Source organism: Bubalus kerabau, chromosome 22, assembly GCF_029407905.1.
Source record: "Bubalus kerabau isolate K-KA32 ecotype Philippines breed swamp buffalo chromosome 22, PCC_UOA_SB_1v2, whole genome shotgun sequence".
In the NCBI taxonomy this organism is placed as follows: Eukaryota; Metazoa; Chordata; class Mammalia; order Artiodactyla; family Bovidae; genus Bubalus; species Bubalus kerabau.
In genome coordinates, this window is record NC_073645.1 from 887,224 (window position 1) to 902,647 (window position 15,424).

A 15,424-nucleotide genomic window follows, 5' to 3' on the forward strand; every position below is an offset into this window, starting at 1 on the left:
AGAGGCTCCCTGAGCTCCCTGTAGTACCTCATGAGAAACCCCACACTGGCGCTGCAGCTCGAGAAAACCCACGAGACGCCCCCTTCATCGCGAGATGATGGCCTTCTTTTCCTGCATGGCCTGGAGAGCAATCACGAGTCCTCTCTCCAAACTCCACAGGAGGCTTGACTCCCTTTAGGCCACTCAGTGGGCTCCAAGAGATACCCGTCGCAACTCGAGAGGAGAGCGGAGTCCTTCGCTTCCCCTCGAGACAAGGACTGACTCCCCGGGTGCATCAGGAAAGCAACCCCGAGATCCCTGTCCCCCCTGGAGACGAACATGATGTCCTGGACACAAGCCTAGATAAGGTCTCTTTTGCCCTGCAGTAACTCAAGCGCAATCCCTAGCTCTCCCTCGCAACTCGAATGGAAGACTGGACTTCCCTGGGCCAACACAAGAGGAAGCCTGAATTTCCTGACCTAACTCGAGAATCCCGCCACAACTCGAGAAAAACAACGTGGTTAACCCGTCACCACAAGATGAGGCCCTTGCCAGCTACAGCGTCTCAAGAGAAGTCTCACGTTCCGTCTTGAAATTTGAAACGGTACTTAGCACCTTTGATGTGACTCCAAAAGTTCCCCGACATCCCAGTTTTACTCGAGGGGAACATCGAGGTTCCCGGCACCACTTCATCTGAGCCCCTTCTCCCCTCCTGATCGGGACAAGAAGGTCGATTCACTTGCTTTTTCTGAAAGGGTTACCGACCTTCCTGGTGCACCTCAGGTTGAGGTCCGTCTCAAGAAGAATTTCGAGACGTAGGCTTGTGGGTGGTGCCACATGCCGAAAGACACTGATTTCCTGGTCTGCTCTTGATAAGAATCTGAAGGCTGGATACCTCTTCGAAGGCAACCCTGTGTATGAAGGCAAAAAACGAAGGGGAACTGACACCCCCATGCATCATCCGGATAAAACCGCAGGTTCCACACACAGCTCGACAAGTGGCCTGTTATCCGGTGAACAACTCGAGAGTCCAGTGGAGTTCCATTCCTCCACACAAGACGAGGCCTGACTCTCCTGTCCTAACTCTGTAGGGACTCTGTGTTCAGAGTCAGAAATGGAGAGCAACCCTGAGGTTCCTGCTTCAAATCGAGATGAGGCCCTCTTCTGACAAGGTCCAGCCTCGGCTGGTCCAGGGTTTTCAAAGGGGAGACAGAGTAGGCGGCCTATTGATTTATTTATCGAAGATATAAAGAGTAATAGAATGAGGATAGCTCAGTAGGAAAATTTAGTGGAGAAAAGAAGCTGAGTAGCTTGGTTTATGTGGAAAATCAGTATAACCCGTGACACCAGGTTAGCTCTGACCACGGAGGCCGCAGGCTCCCTCTCGAATAGCGAAAAGTGCCCCACCTTAGACACCTTCTCAAGTGGTCTTCGAAGCCCAGGCAAATAAATGGTCGCAGAGGATATCCGCGCTCCAGATGGACACTCAATTTTCAGATGAAAATTGAGGGGAAGAATGACATTAGGAGACTAAGCGTTGGCAATCAAGGCCCGTAGCTTTATTTTCAACAGGGGTTTTTATACCCTAAGTTACACATAGAGGATAATGGGGATGCAAAGACAGCAGCCGTTGATCCTTATCAAAAACCAGAGTTTCTGTCCTGCAAATGTATCGTATACAAATGGTTTAGGTGATTTACATCATCTTCTAGCCAGAAGACCTATTAACATTTTATGACTCTTGACAAAGACTTATCAACCGTAAGACTTATTTTCTCTAAGAGTAATTATTTTAAGGTTTGGCCCCATCTTTCGAAGATAAAATTGCATTCCTATAGGGCAGATGTGTAATGGGCTTACAACAAAGGAAATAATTTATTACCTTAAGGGTCTAAAGTTAGTAACACCAAGGCCACTACTTATTTCTTCTACATACCAACTATATTAATTAATACACATTCAAGGATACAATTCAGGGGATGTGGAAACTTGGCAACAAGCATTGGTTCATCAATGAAATCTTTTACTAGTTTTATTCTGACAGTTTCTAACTCTCTGAGAGGCTCTAAGCTATTTGAATATCTTAAGCTTCCCGTGCCTCTCGAGGCTCGGAGACTGTAAACAATTGTATGCATTGCTGTAGGAGACCGGGTAAACTTGTCAGGCGAGTTAGAGAGCCATCTGACGTGTTTGGATTTAAACACTCCTAATTGCCCAGGAACTTTATTAATTGGAGCTGTAAGTTAGCTCTTTGACAGAGAGAGTGAGATGGTGGTGGGGGACAGCCCCCAGTAAAGTCAGAGGGGAGAGCACAAAGCAATAAAGTAGGCAGACTCTGGTTTTGGGGGGTAGATGCTCAAGAATATCCGGGAGGACTCCCGAGGCTCGATCCCGCCTTTGTGTATGCCCAGCCTCCTTCCTCATGACCTTTGTCACGAGTGGAATGTCTCTCGCCGGCTCCCGGCATCTCCCCGTTTTTTATTTCTTAAAACAGCCAGATGTAGCTCAGTCGCGAGCCTCTGAATACTCTGCCGAAGAATCCTGACAATACAAGGAAGAATGATTATGAGAAGCAGAATTAAAGCAGCCACCGCAGCATAGCTAAAGACATTAGACAGAATATTCTTTCCTGAGATGTAGTTAGGGAAAGTTTGGAAGAAATCATTTGCTGTTCCAGCAGCAGTAAAATCTAATCGGGAGTGCTCCATGGTTGCTATTTGATAGTGAAGTTTCCCTACGTCTCAACCAATGTCAGAGCTGTTCCAGATACCTGAAATATGGTTTTTAATCTTTTCCCATTCAAAATCTGTCTCATTTACTTTCAGGGGTGTTCCACATATCCACCGATAGTCAGCATGACAAGACAATGCCATTTTCACCTTTAAAGCCTGCAATTCAGTCCCAATATGTATTACTGCTTCCTCTAGGGCGTCTACCCTCATTTCTAATTTTCTCTCTATAGCTTCCTGTGTTGCCAATGTTAAAGAAACATTTTTGGACATAGAATCAACATATTGAGCAGTATGTACTTGTTGAGTCAATGATATTGCTACCACAGTAACAGAAGTGATTGCACTTATCAAAGCTGCTGTTCCCAAGATAATTAAGCCCACAAACCGTCGTGTTTGCATTAAATCCTGTAGTTGTTGTAATACAGCAAGACCATAATTCAATAAGTGGTTACATCATAAGATAAGGTGGATGTTGTAGCATTACAAAGGAGCAAACATTATATTGAGGGTTTAAACAAGATGAACCAGGGAGCAGCTGTAGGCGTCAGCCCGGGGGAGCAGTGTCCCCAGCATCAGGAGGCAGAACGCGAGCGGCAGGCTGTGGGCCAAGGCGCATATGGTGGCCGGAGGGGCAGGGTTCGTGGTTTAGGGCTAGCCGCCACCGCTTGGGCTCAGGGCGGTCCCCTCTCGCCGGTGGGGCCACGCTGGTCTGGACGGCACTCCGCGGGCGCGCTTTCCTCTCTGGCCCTCACTCGCTGCACAGACTTCTTTGCTCTAGGTCACGGGGTGCAGAGAGGTGGGTGCGAGGCGCTGCTGGTGGCGCGGAGGCGAGAGCTGGCTGGGGGAGGGGGAGCGAGCGAGTGCGCGCGCCGCGAACCTGGTCTTTGGGGAATGTGACATGACGAATTTGTCTGAGATCCAAACCGGAGAATCTGCATTCTGTAGAAATATACAAGCATACCCTCTCCCACAAGTTAGCAACACATCTGGCCTTTTTCACTCTCCCGTAAGGAGACCTTTTTACTTGACCAGGGGCCGAGTCGTAGCCTGTAATTCAGGCATCTAGTGTCTCATCATTGTAGTCTGCCCCTGTGTGTTTACGTTTAAGTGATTAATTACAATTGGAACATAACTTCACTATTTGTCTAGCTGTTTCCCTATGGATATGTTAATTTAGGTCTAATGTTTAGTTTAGGTCTCTGTATAAATTTAAGTAATAAATGTATAACCTCCTTATCTCATTTTGGTATACAGGTATACAGATATACCTAAATGCAAAATGCATTTATATATGTATTTATATATGGCAACAAGTATAAAGTTATTGACATATAATATATATAAATCAATATACTTGAATTAATCTTTATAATTAATATATTCATTAATATATATTACAACAATACAACACATACACAGCTAATACCAACCAACACAAACCAATATACTGTAATAATACATGTCACACATTTATAATTATACAGTATATAGAACATATATCATCACAGCACATCAATCCATACCAATTAATATCAGCCACACACACATTATATTCTGCCATATATATTTAATTATACAGTATATATATGTGTGTGTGTATATAGTATACATATTAATTTATATACAAATTAATTAAGTATAGATCTATAAATAGAATTAGGTATACCTTTATTATATTTTATTTATACCCATACCTAATTAGGCAAACTGTAATTAGGCAAATACATTTATATTATGTATTTATAACAATATATAAAGTATTGTTAAATGTACCACCTGTACAGCATCTCCACCCCACATACCACTTTCTCTAATCCCACCAACTCATTTTCAGTATTATGTGTTGGCCAGGAGCTGGGCCAGTCTTTCCCAGCAATGTTAAGAGACGTCTGTTCCTGTGTCTAATAGCCCTGGCGTTTTATTCTCTTGAATTAAAAGATCTTTTAAAGGCCTTGGAACTGTAATTTCCTGCACCCAAAAGGCTAGATCACTAGATCCAAATGTTTTGTGGCTCTTAGCTTGAGAAGTCAAGTTTTTCCTTGTTTGATAGTAAGGTAAAAGTAAAAGCTGTGTTACTCTTTGACCTTTATTAATTTGTACAGTTTTGATAGGCAGTGAGATCAAGACTTTAATTTCTCAATATCATCAGAATCTACTACACCATGCACCAGCGAAATTTCTTTTCTTTCTTTTTTTTTTTATTTAATTTTTTTTTTAAAAGAAAGCGAGCTACGCCCCAGGACAAATCTTACAATGTCCTCAGATAGGGGGCCAGCCACTCCGGTTGGAATTGGAGTAAGTGGCACATCAGGGGTTAATATTGTTATTAAATCTCCTTGCCTTTTCGCTTTTCTCCTAGCCTGGGTGAGACCCCCCTGAGGGAGTTTTCTCCAAGGAGCACGCTCTGAATATTGTGTACTAAAAGCTCCTTTGTTTAAAAAACTTTTTATCTTCCTCAGTCTTAGGCAACACTTTGGGAGGCTTTGGGGGCAAAGTGGGGAACTCCTGGGTCCTGGGAGGCACAATCGAACGCGGTGGTGGTCTCCTTAAATCAGAAAGTGGTGGATAAGTTTTTTAAAGGTTTGTGCAGAGGGGGAGGGAGCTCGCCAGGGCTCTCGGCCGCAGCGTCCTGTAAGCCCTCTCCTTCCTCGGGAGGTAGACCACTTTCTCCCTCCTTTTTTTTTTTCAATGGCAGAAAATATGATCTGTGCAGTAAATGGAGACTCACCACCATCCACCTCTATAGCCTCCCCCATAGGCTATTTAACAGCCTCGTGACGGAGGTCCAGGACATTTCTAATCATATTCCACAGTCAATAAATATTTGTCTATTCTTAGATGCAGAGAAATCCATTTTTAATTTTTTTTTAATTTTAGAGAATATTTTTATTTATTTTGTAACCTCTTTACCCTGGCTAAACTTCAGAGGGGACTAGAAAAGAAGCCTCAAGGTGAGGATCGAGTTCATCCTTGGGACTAGAGAAAATCCTTCTCCGGGAAACTCCTAGCGGTGGCCCTTTACCCCGACATGGAGGAGGAGGCATAGGGGGATGGGAGCGTCCCGAAGTTTTCCTCTTCTGTTCCGGAGATCCTTTAACTGTTTGGTAACTAAATCTTACGAACTGTCTGATCGGGGATGTTTCCCTCAACCTCCTAGGAGCGGATGGTCTGATTAGGGATGTTTTCTTAAACTTTTAGGAGCATCTTTAGCTAAAAAAAAAAAAAAAACAACAATCCTCATCAGAATGGCATCGAGCTGCTGTTTCCTCTAAACCTTTTTCAAATTGAGGGGAGAGCTGATCTTTCTTTTCATCCCTATCTTTTACATGCTCATTGGCAGTCATAGCGGCTAGCCATTCATTTAGCTGTCGATAGCTAGGTATAGCCTCTTCATTTTCACTTTTCTTTATAACAGGTACCTTTTCAGATTTGCTTTTTTGTTTAACAGGTACTTTTCCAACTTTACTTTCCACTTTAACAGGTACCTTTTCAAATTCATGAGCTGGATCTAAAACATCTCTAGTCATATTCCACAGAGGAAAGGTGTAAGTAGGGATTTTTTCCAAACCTTGCTGAGCACAGTAAGCTCTTAGCTGTTTTCCTAGTTTTTTTCAAGATATCTAGGTTAACAGTGCCTTGTTGTAGAAACCAAGGGCAGTGGTCTTGTACAAATGTAAAAAAATGATTGAATGGAAGATGTTTTAACCTTGATTCTTCTTTTACTTAATAACTGTAAAATTACTCCTATAAAGAACTGTCTTTCATTTGATTCAGTGTTGCCCATGTCAGAAAATTAAGGATAGTAAAAGATTTTGCTTTTAGCTATCTAAAGATTAGGCCCTTTTTGTCAGCCTTTTTAGAAACCGTTTTTTCTCTCTAACTCTTCAACACTTCCCACTCCTCTCGCCCTGTCTATTCTACAGGGGGATCTGCAGCCCCCTAAGTGGGATCCTATCTGTCCCGAAAACTGAACACTGGGGGAATGGGGTTGGGGATTTACCTTCGAAATGCCTGTCTCGGGCGCCACCTGCAGAGGTCCAGCCCCAGCTGATCCAGGGTATTTGAAGGGAAGATGGAGTAGGCGACCTATTTATATATTTATTTATTCATCAAAGATATAAAGAGTAATAGAATGAGGATAGCTCAGTAGGAAAATTCAGTGGAGAAAAGCAGCTGAGTAGCTTGGTTTACGCGGAAAATCAATATAACCCATGACACCAGGTTAGCTCTGACCACGGAGGCTGCAAGTGCCCTCTAGAATAGAGGAAGTTGCCCCACCTTAGACACCTTATCGAGTAGGTCTTCGAAGCCCAGGCAAATAAATGGCCGCAGAGGATATCCGCGCTCCAGATGGACACTCATCTGAAAATTGAGGGGAATAATGACATGGGGAGACCAAGCGTTGGCGAGCAAGGCCCGTAACTTTATTTTCAACACAGGTTTTAATACCCTAAGTTACACATAGAGGATAATAGGGGATGCAAAGTCAGCAGTCTTTAATCCTTATCAAAAACCAGGGTTTCTTTTCTGCAGATTTATCGTATTAAAATGGTTTAGATGATTTACATCATCTTCTGGCCAGAAGACCTATTAACATTTTATGACTCTTGACAAAGACTTATCAACCATAAGAGTTATTTTCTCTAAGAGTAATTGTTTAAGGTTTGGCGCCATCTTTCAAAGATAAAATTGCATTCCTATAGGGAGGATGTGTAATGGGTTTACAACAAAGAAAAGAATTTATTACCTTAAGGGTCTAAAGATACTAACATCAAGGCCAGTACTTATTTTTTCTACATACCAACTATATTAATTAACACACATTCAAGGATACAATTCAGGGGATGTGGAAACTTGGCAAAAAGGATTGGTTCATCAATGAAATCTTTTACTAGTTTTATTCTGACAGTTTCTAACTCTCTGAGAGGCTCTAAGCTATTTGAATATCTTAAACTTCCCGTGCGTCTCGAGGCTGGGAGACGGTACACAATCGTATGCATAGCTGTAGGAGACCGGGTAAACTTGTCAGGCGAGTTAGAAAACCATCTGAGGGGTTTGGATTTAAACACTACTAATTGCCCAGGAACATTATTAGTTGGAGCTGTAAGTTAGCTCTTTGACAGAGAGAGTGAGATGGTGGTAGGGGACATCCCCAGTAATGTCAGAGGTGAGAGAACAAAGCCATAAAAAAGGCAGACTTTGGTTTTTGTGGGTAGATGCTCAAGAATATACGGGGGAACTCCCGGAGGCTCGATCCCGCCTTTGCGTATGCCGAGACTCTTTCCTCATGACATTTGTCACGAGTGGAATGTCTCTCGCTGGCTCCCGGCAATCTTCCATTGCACCAAACGCAGTGGAGTCCCGAGAGGCCCCTCCCAACACCACAGTATCAATGTCTTCTCAGAGGAACCCTGAGCAACTCCCTGAGGTCACCGGCACAAGTCGAGGGAACACAGGGTCTCCTGCCGCAACCCGAGAAAGACCTCAAGAGTCTGTCTTCAACGCGTCTTGAGGCCGGATTCCCCTACCATGACTCGAGAGCAATGACACGCTCCCCCTCGCCATGTGCATGGACACCTGACTTCACTGGCGCCACATGAGAGGCTCCCTGAGCTCCCCGTCATACCTCGTGAGAAACCCCACACTGGCGCCGCAGCTCGGGAAAACCCACGAGACGCCACCGTCATCGCGAGATTGGGGACTTCTTTTCCTGCCTGACCTGGAGAGCAATCCCTGGTCCTTTCTCCAAACTTCACAGGAGGCTTTACTCCCTTTAGGCCACTCAATGGGCTTCAAGAGATACCTGTCGCGACTTGAGAGGAGAGCAGAGTACTTTGTTTCCCCTCGAGATGAGGCCTTACCTCGGGTGAGTCTGGAATGCAACCCTGAGATCCCTGTTGCCCCTGGAGAGGAACATTATGTCCTGGACAAAAGCCTAGATGAGGTCTATTTTGCCCTACAGTGACTCGAGAGCAACACCCATCTCTCCCTCGCAATTCAAATGGAAGATTGGTCTTCACTGGGCCAACACAAGAGGAAGTCTGAATTTCCCGTTGTAACTCGAGAATCCCGCCGCAACTCTTAAAAACCACGTGGTTCCCCATTCATCGCAATATGAGGCCTTTGCCCGCTACAGAGTCTCAAGAGAAGTCCCATGTTTCGTCATAAAGTTCGAAATGCTACTTGGCACCCTTGATGCGACCCCAAAAGTTCCCCAATATACCGGTCTCACTCCAAGGGAACACCGAAGTTCCTGGCACCACTTCATTTGAGCCCCTTCTCCGCTCCTGATCACGGCAGGAAGGTCGATCCCCCTGCTTTGTCTAGAAGGGGTTCCCGAACTTCATGGCGCACTTCAGGATGAGGCCAGTCTCAAGAAGAAATTCGAGACGTAGCCTCGTGTTGGTGCCACGTGCCGAAAGACCCCGATTTCTCGGTCTTGCTCTTGATAAGAACCCGATGCCCGGACACCTCTTCTAAGGCAACCCTGTGGATGAAGGCACTACACGAGGGGGCACTGGCAACCCTGTTCATCGTCCGGAAAATCCCACAGGATCCACATACAGCTCCACAACTGGCCTGTCACCCCTTAAACAATGAGAGAGGCAAGCGGAGTTCCCTTCCTCAGACAAGATGAGGCCTGAGTATCCAATCCCAACTCTGCAGGCACACTTCGATCTGAGTCAGAAATGGAGAGGAAACCTGAGGTTCCTGCCTCAACCCGAGATGAGGCCCTCTTCCATTAAAACAAACCCAGTGGAGTCCCGAGAGGCCACTCCCATCTCCACAGTATCCCTGACTTCTCATAGGCATTCTGAGAAGCTCCTTGAGGCCACCGGCAAACGTCGAGGGAAATAAGGGTTTCCTGCCACAATCGAAGAAAGACCTCGAGAGTCCTTCTTCAATGCGTCTTGAGGTCAGATTCCCCTACCATGGCTCGAGAGCAATAACCCGCTCCCCCTCGCCACACACATGGAGACCTGACTTCCCTGGCGCCACATGAGAGGCTCACTGAGCTCCCTGACGTACCTCGTGTGAAACCCCACACTGGCTCCGCAGCTCGAGAAAACCCACAAGACCCCTCCGTCATCGCGAGATGAGGGCCATCTTTTCCTGCATGGCCTGGAGAGCAGTCCCAAGTCCTCTCTCCAAACTTCACAGGAGGCTTGACTCCCTTTAGGCCACAAAGTGGGCTCCAAGAGGTGCCCGTCGCGACTCGAAAGGAGAGCGGAGTCCTTTGCTTCCCTTCGACACGAGGCCTGACTCCCTGGGTGAGTCTGGAATGCAAACCTGAGATCCCTGTGGCCCTTGGAGAGGAACATTAGGTCCTGGACAAAAGCCTAGATGAGGTCTCCTTTGCCCTGCAGTGACTCGAGCGCAACCCCCAGCTCTCCCTCGCAACTCGAATGGATGATTGGACTTCCCTGGCCCAACACAAGAGGAAGCCTGAAATCCCCGTCGTAACTCGAGAATCCCGCCGCAACTCGAGAAAAACCACGTGGCTCCCCCGTCATCGCAAGATGAGGCCCTTGGCCGCTACAGCGTATCAAGAGAAGTCCCACGTTCCATCCTGAAGTACAAAACGGTACTTGGCACCCTTAATGCGACCCCCAAAGTTCCCTGACATACCGGTCTCACTCGAGGGAAACACCAAAGATCACGGCACCACATCCTGTGAGCCCCTTCACCCCTCCTGATCGCGACAGGAGGGTTGACTCCCATGCTTTGTCTGCAAGGGGTTCCCGACGTTCCCCGCGAACCTCTGGATGAGGCCGGTCTCATGGGGAAATTCGAAAAGTAGCCTCATGGTTGGTGCCATATGCTGAAAGATCCCGAATTCCCGGTCCACTCTAGATAAGAACCTGACGCCCGGACATCTCTTCGAAGGCAACCCTGTGGATGAAGGCACAACACGAAGGGACACTGACATCCCAATGCATCATCTGGAAAAACCCGCCGATTCCCCTCACAGCTCCAAATGTGGACTGTCACCCCGTGAACAACTCGAGAGGCAAGTGAAGTTGCATTCCTTCACACAAGACGAGGCCTTACCCTCCTGGCCCAACTCTTCAGGGACCCTGCGATCGGAGTCAGAAATGGAGAGGAACCCTGAGGTTCCTGCCTCAACTAGAGAAGAGGCCCTCTTCCACTGAACCAAACTCAGTGGTGTCCCGAGAGGCCCCTCCCAACACCACAGTATCCCTGAATTCTCAGAGGCTCCCTGAGAAGCTACCTGAGGTCACTGGCACAAGTCGAGGGAACCCAGAGTTTCCTGAAGTAACCCGAGAAAGACTTGGAGAGTCCTTTTTCAACGTCTCTTGATGCCCGATTCCCCTACCATGACTCAAGAGCAAGGACGCGCTCTCCTTGCCACAAGCAGGAAAACTGACTTCCCTAGTACCACACAAGAGGCTCCCTGAGTACCCCATCGTACCTCGTGAGAAAACACACAGTGGCGCCGCAGTTCAAGAAAAACCACAAGATGCCCCCGTCAAGGAGAGATGGGGGCCTTCTTTTCCTGCCTCACCTGGAGAGCAATCCCTGGTCCTCTCTCCAAACTTCACAGGAGGATTGACTCCCTTTAGGCCACTCAGTTGGGTCCAAGAAATACCCGGTGCGACTCGAGAGGAGAGCGGAGTCCTTTGCTTCCCTGGAGACGAGGCCTGACTCCCCGGGTGAGTTTGGAATGCAACCCCGAGATCCCTGTCGCCCCTGGAGTGGAACATTATGTCCTAGACACAAGCCTAGATGAGGTCTATTTTGCCCTACAGTGACTCGAGAGCAACCTCCATCTCTCCCTCACAATTTGAATGGAAGATTGGTCTTCCCACGGTCAACACAAGAGGAAGTCTGAATTTCCCATCGTAATTCGAGAATTCAGCCTCAAGTCTTAAAAACCATGTGGTTCCCCCTTCATTGCAATATGAGGCCCTTGCCAGCTAGAGTCTCAAGAGAAGTCCCACGTTCCATCTTAAAGTTCGAAATGCTACTTGGCACCCTTGATGCGACCCCAAAGTTCCCCAACATACCGGTCTCACTCCAGGGGAAGACCGAAATTCCCGGCGTCTCCAGGGAAGTCCCATGTTCCGTCCTTAAGTGTGAAACGGTACTTGACACCCTTGATGAGACCGCAAAAGTTCGCCGACACGCTGGGTGCCTGGAGGGGAACACCGAGGGTCCCGGCACCACTTCATCTGAGCCCCTTCTCCCCTCCTGATCGTGACAGGAGAGTCGATTCCCCTGCTTTCTCTGGAAGGGGTTCCCGGCCTTCCTGGTGCACCTCAGGATGAGGCCGGTCTCAGGAGGAAATTCGAGACTAGCCATGTGTGAGGTGCCACGTGCCGAACGACCCCGATTATCCGGTCCGCTCTTGATAAGAACCCGATGCCCGGACACCTCTTCGAAGGCAACCCTGTGAGTGAAGGCACAACACGAAGGGGCACTGACACCCCCGTGCATCATCCGGAAAAACCCGCAGGGTCTACACACAGCTCGACAAGGGGCCTGAGACTCCCGGAACAACTCGAGAGGCAACCAGAATTCCATTCCTCAGACAAGACGAGGCATGACTCTCCTGTCCCAACACTGTAGGGACCGTGCAGTCGGAGTCAGAATCAGAGAGGAAGCCTGAGGTTCCTGCCTCCCCTCGAGATGAGGCCCTCTTCCATTGCGCCGAACCCAGCAGAGTCCCGAGAGGCCCTGCCAACTCCACAGCATCCCTCACCTCTCAGAGGCACCCTGGGAAGTTCCTTATAGTCCCCTGCAGAAGTCGAGGGAAACGAGGGTTTCACGCCGCCACCCGAGAAAGACCTCAAGAGTCCTTCTTCAATGCGTCTTGAGGCCCTAGTCACTTCCCATGACTCGAGAGTGATGACCAGCTTCCCCTCGCCATGCGCATGGAGACATGAGTTCCCTGGCACCGCACGAGAGGCTCCCTGAGGTCCTCGTCGTGCCTCGTGAGAAAACCCCCATGGGAGCCGCAGCCTGAGGAAACCCATGAGACGCCCCCGTCATCGCTAGATGAGGGCCTTCTTTTCCTGCCTGGCCTGGAGAGCAATCCCGAGTCCTCTCTCCAAACTGAAGAGGAGGCTCGACACCCTTGAGTCCACTCATTGGGCTCCAAGAGATCCGTGTCGCGACTTGAGAGGAAAGCGGAGTCCTCTGCTTCCCCTCGAGGCGAGGCCTGACTCCCTGGGGGAGTCTGGAATGGAAACCCGAGATCCCTGTCTTCCCTTGAGAGGAATATTAGGTCCTGGACACACGCCTCGATGAGGTCTCTTTGGCCCTGTAGTGACTCGAGCAGAACCCCCAGCTTTCCCTCGCAACTCCAGGGGAAGATTGGGCTTCCCAGGGCCAACCCAAGAGGAAGCCTGAAATCCCCGTCGTTTTCGAGAATCCAGACTCAACTCGAGAAAAACGACGTGGTTCCAACGTCTTCACAGAATGAGGCCCTTGCCCGCTACAGCGTCCCCAGGGAAGTCACATGTTCCGTCCTGAAGTGGGAAACGGTACTTGGCTCCCTTGTTGCGACCCCTAAAGTTCCCTGAAATGCCGGGTTCCCTCGAGTGGAACACCTAGAGTCCCGGCCCCACTTCATCTGAGCCCCATCTCCCCACCTGATCACGACAGGAGAGTCGATTCCCCTTCTTTGTGTGGAAGGTGATCCCAGCCTTCCCGGCGCACCTCAGGATGATGCTGGTCTCACGAGGAAATTCGAGATGAGCCACGTTGGTGCTGCCACATGCCGAACGACCCCGATTTCCTGGTCCGCTCTTGAAATGAACCCGATGCCCGGACACCTCTTTGAAGGCAACCCTGTGGGGGAAGGCACAAAATGAAGGGGCAATGACACCCCTGTGCATCTTCTGGAAACACCCGCAGGTTCCACACACAGCTTGACAAGGGGCCTGAAACCCACTGAACGACTCAAGAGGCAAGCAGAGTTCCATTACTCAGACAAGACGAGGCCTGACTCTCCTGTCCCAACCCTGCAGGGACCCTGCGGTCGGAGTCAGAAATGGAGAGGAAGCCTGAGGTTCCTGCCTCCAATCGAGATGAGGCCCTCTTTCATTTCGTCAAACCTAGTGGAGTCCCGAGAGGCCCCTCTAACTCCTCAGTATCCCTCACCTCTCAGAGGCACCTGGGAAGTTCCCTAAGGTCCCCGGTAGAGGTCGAGGGAAATAAGTGTTTCCCGCCCCTACCCAAGAAAGACCTCGAGAGTCCTTCTTAAATGCGTCTTGAGGCCCTAGTCCCTCCCATGACTCCAGAGCAATGACGCGATCTGCCTGGCCACACGCATGGAGGCCTGACTTCTCTGGCGCCACACGAGAGGCTCCCTGAGCTCCCCATCATATCTCGTGAGAAACCCCACACTGACGCCGCAGCTCGAGAAAACCCATGAGATGCTCCCGTCATCAAGAGAGGAGGGCCATCTTTAACTGAATGGTATGCAGATCAAGCGTGAACCTTCTGTCCAAGCTACACAGGACGCTTGACTCCCTTTAGGCCACTCATTGGGCTCCAAGAGTTACACGTCGTGACTCGAGAGGATAGTGGAGTCCTTTGCTTCGACTCGAGACGAGGCGTGACCCACCAGGTGAGACTGGAATGCGACCCCGATATCCCTGTTGCCCCTGGAGAGGAACACTACGTCCTGGACCCAAGCCTAGATGAGGACTCTTTGCCCTGAAGTGACTCGAGAGCAACCCCCAGCTCTCTCTGACAAGTTGAATGGAAGATTGGACTTCCTGGGCCAACACAAGAGGAAGCCTGAATTCCCCGTCGTAACTCGAGAATCCAGCCGCATCTCGAGAAAAACCACGTGTTTCCCTCGTCATCGCAATATGAGGCCCTTGCCCGCTACAGCATCTCCAGAGAATTCCCACGTTCCGTCTTGAAGTGCGAAACTGTACTTGGCACCCTTGATGCGACCTCAAAAGTGCCGTGACATACCGGTCTCACTCGAGGGGAGCACCGAGGTTCCCCGCACCACTTCATCTGAGCCCCTTCTCCCCTTCTGATCGTGACCGGTGGATCGATTCCCCTGCTTTGTCTGCAAGAGGTTCCCTACCTTCCCGGCGAACCTCAGGATGAGGCCGGTCTCCCGAGGAAATTCTAGACATAGCCTCGTGGGTGGTACCACATGCTGAAAGACCCCAATTTTCTGGTACGCTCTTGAAAAGAACCCGATGCCCGGACACCTCTTTGAAGGCAACCCTTTGGATGAAGGCACAACACGAAGGGGCACTGACACCCCTGTGCATCGTCTGGAAAAACCCGCAGGTTCCACACACAGCTCAACAAGTGGCCTGTCACTCCGTGAACAACTCGAAAGGCAAGCGGAGATCCATTCCTCCACAGAAGACGAGGCGTGACTCTCTTGTCCATACTCGGCAGGTACTCTGCGACCCGAGTCAGAAATGGAGAGGACCCCTGAGGTTCTTGCCTCCATTCGAGATGAGGCCCTCTTCGATTGCACCAAACCCAGTTGAGTAACGAAAGGCCCCTCCCAAATCCACAGTGTCCCTGACTTCTCAGAGGCACCCTTAGAAGTTGCCTGAGGTCACCAACACAAGTCGAGGGAACCCAGGGTTCCCTGCCGCAACCCGAGAAAGACCTCGAGAGTCCTTCTTCAATGCGTCTTGAGGCCCAATTCGCCTACTATGACTCGAGAGCAATCACGCACTCCCCTTCACCACATGCACGGAGACCTG

At 49.1% G+C, this 15,424-nt stretch overlaps 1 long non-coding RNA gene across 1 annotated transcript; it reads right to left on the bottom strand.

The window, feature by feature from the left end:
* Window positions 1-6,735: 6,735 nt before the first annotated feature.
* LOC129636471 (uncharacterized) lies at window positions 6,736-13,412 on the bottom strand. The gene is made up of 3 exons (XR_008706944.1): window positions 13,328-13,412; window positions 6,990-7,073; window positions 6,736-6,797 (listed from the first exon to the last, which is right to left on the bottom strand). It is a non-coding gene; the product is annotated as an uncharacterized LOC129636471 (long non-coding RNA).
* Window positions 13,413-15,424: the final 2,012 nt, after the last annotated feature.